At 36.6% G+C, this 7938-nt stretch overlaps 1 protein-coding gene across 1 annotated transcript in view; it reads right to left on the reverse strand.

The window, feature by feature from the left end:
- sn (fascin domain-containing protein singed) overlaps window positions 1–7128 on the reverse strand; it is a 54801-nt gene extending 47673 nt beyond the window's left edge. The window contains exon 1 of the mRNA XM_034974657.2: window positions 6862–7128. The gene's annotated coding sequence lies outside the window, so the exon portion shown is untranslated. The remainder of the gene's footprint in view (window positions 1–6861) is intronic.
- Between the last annotated feature and the right edge of the window lie 810 nt (window positions 7129–7938).

Here is a 7938-nt window from a genome sequence, read left to right on the forward strand (position 1 = left end):
TTTTTAAAAAAAAAAATATTGAGTGGTTTCTAGCCCTTGATGCAAAAATATTAGATGTTTGATGTACATCCTATTTGTGGCATGAGGATCATTCATCATGTCTTCGTCTTGTTATATGAAGTACTAGCTTATGCTCGCGACTTCGTCCGTACTTATGATACGATTACACCTAACGAGTACAGTTGCGAGTCAGTGTCCTCGGCCGAGTACTCGGTTGGTATAAACACTTTAACGACTGCAATTTCGCCACAAATTCTCAGCACAGCACGGTCTCGGCGGAGTGACATTTTACTGTCTCGCTTCACTACTCGGTAGGTGTAATCAGCCCATGTGCATGGGGTTGAAGTTTCAAAAATCCTTTCTTAGCGGATGTCTACGTCATAATAGCTATCTGTATGCCAAATTGCGTGCTGTGAGTTGATAGATCAGTCAGTCAGCTTTTACTTTTGTATATTTAGATGTCATATATTATAATATATCGAATGGAGGTCTGATGATGGAATTATATCCTGTAAAGAATTGGACTCATGTTTTGATGGGTTATAGCGTTCAGAATTCTTTATGTTTTCAACGCAGGTTCTCAACACAGCCGTCCAGTGATTTTCACACAATAAGCGGCTATAGAAATAGAAATGGTTTACAACAATGTAATTAATTCAGTACTTCATTGTCTGGACGCAGCTGGAGCCGTGTAGTTCGACGCGGTGAGCATAATAAACGAAACGCATTCAACGCAAAGGATGTGACATAGACAAATCTTTTTTTTTATTACCACTTCAAAGATGCGAGGCAAAGGTTAAGTTTTAAGGCATAGAATACCTTCGGCATAAAAATACAGGAATTCCTATAGAATTTCTTATCCATTTGAGGCTGTGCTAGGCTTGAGCCCAACTGAGGCTGCTCAAATAGATACATTACGTACTGCATAGCTAAGTAGGTACGAAGATTTTTACCAGTTATTGAGAATTGTGGTAAATTGTTCCGTTGGTACCTGTTTATACCGTTGATTTTATGATATCGTTCTTCAGGTAACGCAAGATTTACAACATTTCAAACCAATGCAAGAATCAATACTAAAGTTAAAGGATTACCAATTTTTGATGGTATGGAAGGAAGACCATTCAGTGCTTGTCTTGTGTGAGAATGTTTAGGTTCTGTATTATCATAAGCATAAGGAAAGAAGAAGGATTCTTAAATAGTGTAGGTAATCGTCTTAATATCGATTTTTTATAAGAACAGGTCAGTTCCTTCAGTTTCTTGCCTGATAGTATTGACACATTGCATTTTAAGCCTTCATATTCATGAGCAAGGCGTACATAACTTAAAAGGCATGTGGCTAATAAAAACTGACTCTTCGCTCCTTATTTAGCTTGCACTTGAAGTAATTATGCGTAATGGAAAATTAACATTGCATAATTTAGCTGAGCTTAGCAAAGGCCGGCGGTTATTATGCAAAGGACCTCCTGTCGAGCAAATAGTGGACTGTTCAAGAAAACCGAAGACATTCCTGCATTGCTAATTAAGTCCGGCGACAGAGGCAGTACCTTCTAAATACGGAAATCTGACATTACCGCAAAGTCTACAGTATTCTACGCTGATGATTCATAATTCATGATTCGGGAGGGTGAATGGACTATTTTTTTAATCTGGCATCTTTGAAGATAGATATTCTTATCCTAAATCTAAATCCCCCGTACTGTTTACAATTTACATCACAGTTTCGGTGGTGGTGATTTTCATGTACGCATCACGAGCAACGTGACGTTGGATGTAATCGGAAGAAACGGTTTATTCAGTCTCACGGGCATATTTTATCTATACTATTTACTCATAACCAACCCATCGCCAGCCCACTACTGAGCACAGGTCTCCTCTGGGAACGAGAAGAATTTAAGCTATAGTAGTTCCAACACGCTGGCCAAGGGTGGATTGATGATTGGTGCGATAACTTTACACACCTTTGAGAACACTATGGAGAACCTTCAGGCTTGCAGGTTTCCTAACAATGTTTTCTTTCGCCGTTAAAGAAAGTGATATTCAATTGCTTAAAAACACATATTATGTAACTCCAAAATGTTAGGTTTACCCCTAATTGAATGAAGTAAATTTTAAATTCCTTTTTTGAACGATGTCACATCGAAAATGTCCAAACTGTCATATCCCTGTCCAATGTAATGTATTCAGTTTAGTTCTTTCACACCGTGAAGCACATTTAAATTATAAATACAACTCCATTTACAGATCTGACTGTTCCACTTAATAAATTATTGAACCCTCTTGTTTACACCATGGCATTACCATCACCTGTGTCAATAATGCATGAACTTAGTGCTTTGCTGTTCCAAAATGACGCCTGTGTCTGTAGGATAAGATTCAATGCTTTGTCAATTTGTCAGTGATATAATTATTTAGATATTATGCAGACCCAGACGGTTGTAGCAGCGTGAATAGTATTGTATACGAAAGTATCTTTAATATTATGAGTAAATGTTTTTACGATAATGAAGAGTTGTAATGAAAACTGAAGGTTGAAATTTGAGAGTAACTACGTGCATCGTCATACTGGGTCAAAATGCGTAACAATTATTAATTTTTAATTCTCGTGCATATAATATGACAATGCCAAGTGCAGTTTTAGTTACTCCGTAAATTTTTAATTGATTGTATGTGCAGTAGCTGCATTCCAGAAATTCATAATCAACCTCCATAAACGGTGGTGTGTAGTGTCTGATATTAACAGATTGACTATTACTTACGACAGAACTAATCCAAAGTGAATAAAAATTCAAATATCAAATCAAGCGCGGCATATTGAAGATCAGTTAATCGATGTTGAGTTCCAAAAAAGACGAACTGCATTCAGTTAAGAGTCAAAATGAAAACAAATAACTACACCCAATACCAACTTTCCAATGATATGACCGCGATTACATTCACAGATCAGAGAGAGAGATTATCAGCATTGAATCGCGATAACATCCAGATAAGTGCTATAATGTCAACAGCATCCCGAATTCCCTCTTCAAACGCTAATAAGCGTGACGATAAGTTCAACAAGCGATAAGTTATCACGTCCGAATCACGATGGCTCTTATATTGCCCTAAATGTTTGCACAAAAAGTTTTATCGTGTCTGTTTTTTCCCAGGATAGTAGGTGTATTGGTCTCAAGAACCAGCTTATATTATGATCTTTGTGGAGAGAAATTTTCTAGTTTTATTTTGTTTTGACAAGTAATTTTTAGAATTAAAATACTCAATCATGAGTCCAAACTTTTGTAGAGAAGATAGTGTTAAAACCGAAATAACCACAAGGTTTAAGAGTACATAATGAATGTATTTTCATTCTTTCTGCACAGAAATAAATGCGAGAAAGTGGACCTTGACTTAAGGGCCGTTAGAAAGTTTAAAAATATATTTGTAGTGCCTGAGAAAATTGTTGGCGAAATAAAAGGTTTTAACCTCGCTTGAATATGAAGAAAGAATAGAAAAAGGTATGGTAGAAAGAAAAAGATAATGGCCACGACTGTTAGGAAGACTCAAGATATCTTAACAAATATTTGTCTTTTGACACCGAAACTGTAAACTTTCACGCACATTGTGTTATAATAAGAAAACTGTGAAGAGTTAGTGGCATTTAATTATTAACACTTAACTAATTACCGCTTGGTAGCTCGCACTGTGGAACGCTTCGTCTTATTTCAGTCTCAACTGGACTGTTTTTATCCCATTATCATAATCCGTTGGTGATATTTTAATTATTCTGCCTCGTGGGCGAATATAAATAACTGTAACGCTTTATATTTTTTGTCTCATCAAGTTTTAATCGTTTGAGCATTATATTACTTTAAACTTAACGGGTCTTTTATTTTATTTCTCATTCAAGTTTTTATGCTTGAGAATACAATATACATACAAGTAAGTAATACAATGTAATACCAGTTGAGATCAGAATAATTTTTTATCCCTTTATAGGTAACTAAATCGATACCTATATATTATAAAATTGAGGAATGACAGTGAATATCAATCAATTTAATTGATATGTAGTTATTGTAGGTATTGTAAAACTAACCAGGATTGAGGATTGACAGTGGATATCAACCAATTTACCGTAAGGTATATTATGTTTTGATTAATGGAAAGGGGTCACGACCCTCTGTAATGAGGAATATGACGCAGAGGAAGAGAGAACTCCACTGATAACAAGTGATTTGCTGTTGTATATTAAGGTGTACTGTATTTCCAATGAACATCATCAGATTTTGCGAAGTTTAAAAGTCTCACTGGAATGAGTGTGGCGTGCACAGAGTTCTAAGTCAGGCTAAGCATTAGTTAGGTAGGTATCTATTGAATGGCAGGCAATAAAGAAAAATGGATATTGGCCATTTCAACTAGGATAAGCAGTGATTTTATGCCTCTGACCTGCAAACCATTGAGGGGAATAAGGTGGGATATTTTTTCCGCTTTAAATAGTAACTGTTTTTGGCCAACGTTGGTGGGCCGAAATAAAAACTCAATCGCTTAGCCAGTGCGTGCTACCCGCCACTAAATCCGAGTTAACGACTGGATCGGCCATTTCAGCTCATTGGCTTGATAAATCGTGGTTAACTGCCGTGGCCGGAACGATGCGGCGTTCGTCATATTGTAACCGGATTCAGTTGTACTCTACGTTCTAACCTAAATAGTTTTCCTCATTGTCGCAAATTGAATTAGGTAGTTAATCATGTTAAGCTACTGACTGATTAATGTAATTGCGAATTTAACAAAGTATTTTTTAAGCGCTTAGATCTACAAAAGAAATACGAAAGTGTTTGGCATGGATCTTTTGCCCTTTACTTAAAAACATTGAAAACTCCCTTTTCTGGCAATGCATCGAACCGTTATCGAATTGACACATTAACTTGTTAAGACAGGTTGATGACATTTATTTGCCACTTCGCATTTTGTTTGAAATCTGTAAAAAATGTACAGGATTTTCTGCAGTGCGAACGCAAAGTCAACAAAACAGGTTATGAGACTCTTCACATACACGACCTGGCAAACATTCACATGTGATTTTTGTGGTCACGGTATAGCTTATATACCAGTTTCCACGAGTTTAAAAAATCTAATTGTTAAATTCATATGAACTAAGTCGCGGATATAATCTACTTTAATTCCAGAAGTTAGTTTATTCACTCCATTTCGTAAAGTTACCAACAAGTTACAGATGAGAGTGAAGTTAGAAGCCCGTCAAGCTGTCGATAAGTTGGGTCCAATGCTGTTTTGCAGACACACTACAAATTAAAATTTAAGTGTCTTTAATTTGTCAGATTTCCTAAAATGTCTTCTTTGATTCATCTTTCATTCCGTGTAACTTTGAAACTACTTTCTGTTTTTTAAATGTGTCTACAACCCTACTTTAGTTGATTAATATTCAAATAGGAATCAAACTGCATTTGTATGGGGCTCACTCAAGAAGACTCCTCTTGTTATGCCAAAAATAGCCCTAGAATTTGAATACGACAAGTTGATCACACAATGGGTGCAATTTACAATAAAACACCATTTAAGCCATTAATTGTGAGCAGTTGGAATGTTAGGTCTCTAAGTCAGGATTCCGCGACCCCTGCGTGCCTCCAGCGCGAAATGCCAACATTCCAGACGTATACCTACCTAGTCCTACCTACCCCGTGAGAAGGATAGCTAATGGCGCCACACTGAAGTGGAAGAGGGACAAATAGGTTTCTATAAATACCAGCTAGGTAAATCCCTTAGTAAATCTGTAGACTTGCACTTTTTCAGAAAGCATCTTAGCAATATTTTTTTCTATAATAACATGTATATAAGAAAATTAATTAAGTAAATAAAAATCTAGCTTACTTAGCATAATTAAAAGAAATACGAATCAGAATTTTGTTACTTTTAAATACTTAAATAGTTTGTCATGTGCCGCATCTCCCTAATTGTAAATCAATGACCGTACTTACAATAAAATATTTCGATACCCTCCAAGTAAAAAGAATAGGCATATTTATTGACGTTTATTTATTTGTGAATGTTTGTAGGTGGTTGTAGGTTTTGGTGATAATCTACCTAGATAGTGAGGCAGTTAAAATAAGTACCTAAGTAAAGTAAGTAAATGAGTAAATTTATTGTGCTAAAAATGCTAAAGTAATGCGAGAAGTCACGTAGGATTGTCAGATAAACTACGGTCACGTAGGTACCCACCTACCTATCGAATATCGAAATGCATTTTACAGTTTTGTATACCTAAGTAGGTAGTTACTAGTTAGGCGATTCGTGTGATCATATTATGTGGTCGATCACGATCTTCGTAAACGTGACTTATCTTAGAGCATTCAAGTGCCTACCTACTTAACTACTTAGATCTCTTGTTTGAGTCTTTAAGATAAATTGTATAATAAGAGGGTCCCTAAGTAATTATATAGCGGGTACCCCACCTAATAAACCTCATTGTGCTAATTTTTACACAATAACCCATATTATTTTAAGAGGAAATACCTACTAAGGAATTCTAAAAACAGGACCACAGACAATTTTACGTGGAAAGATATCTTTAAAAAAATCCACCGACCAAGCCACCGACTGAGATGGTGATGGCTTACCGCAGATGCCTTTCCATACCTATAAAATAACTTTAAATGGAATCAAATGTTCAAATTGAAGCCCTGCAAAACGAAATAGGTAGACAGTGCGAGTGCGAGGGTGTAAGTAGACATTATAGTTATGTCGATGTCGAGTTCGCCGGGACAATCGATCCCGAGCTCCCCTGCCGCCGCGCCGGGCCCGGGGCAACCACCCGGCACCAACCACGCCATAAAAACAACCATCAACTATAAAAACCACGTAAAAACTCACCTCTCTTCACTCTTGACCAATCACACAAACCAAAGTGCAGTCGCGTAGATCGCGAAAAAACCACTTGCACTGACTAAAAAAGGTCTTATAATTACACAAACATAAATTAACTTAGCACTCGACTCTTATTTTATTTATTTAAAACGTCTTTAATTGTCTTTTAATAGTTTAAATAAGTCTACGGGTCGGGTAGGGACCGATGCAATTTCAAATTCTAATTTTCAAACGACGATGTCACGTACAACCCCCACGACTTTCCGCGGCGGACTGAGCGGAATGAACTTAGCGCTGTTCCAGCGTTTGAGATGACGCGAGTGAACGTAGCAACGGGAAACCCGTTAGAGATTGCACCAATAGAAATGCAATGCGCACGTGGATCACCAATAGGCAAATAATGGACGGCGTACATATTTGTACGTGAAAGTTTGAACTTCGAATTTCAAAAGTTAGTTATTGCCTAGTTTTAATTTATTGTTTTTCTCTTGTTATTTTAAATTACTTCGTACATCCATGTGTTATTAATTTAGGTTTTTAAAGAATAAAGTTTGTTAAATCGTGTTTAACTGAATCTTATTTAGTGAATTTTGTTGTGGGCTTCTTATCAGACTTGGGCGCGTTTGGAACCCTTGTAGTTTTAGTTTTAAGTTTACCTAATTATTTATCACTATTTGATTACATCTATTAATATCTTAAAAATTAAACAATTAACAATTAAAGAGTGTACAATGGTACAGGCCTATTTTCAACAAATGACTTTGACTTGGAAATTTGAATCCTAGTTGCGTTCTTTACGTAGCAGATTATGACCTTTTTATTATTCAGATACAAGTTAACCCAATCTCACTTGGTGGTAAGTGATGATGCAATCTAAGATAGATGCGGACTAACCTGGAAGGGGTATGCCAGTTTTATTAACCCATCTTTTCTTCTACAGTACACGACATCGTGCCAGAACGCTAAATCGCTTGGCGGCACGGCTTTGCCGGTAGGGTGGTAACATGCCACGGCCGAAGCCTCCCACTCAGACCAGACCAGAAATATTATAGAAATTTTAAAATTCCAAACCTCTGCCGGGAA

Source organism: Maniola hyperantus, chromosome 13 (genome assembly GCF_902806685.2).
Source record: "Maniola hyperantus chromosome 13, iAphHyp1.2, whole genome shotgun sequence".
Classification (NCBI taxonomy): domain Eukaryota; kingdom Metazoa; phylum Arthropoda; class Insecta; order Lepidoptera; family Nymphalidae; genus Maniola; species Maniola hyperantus.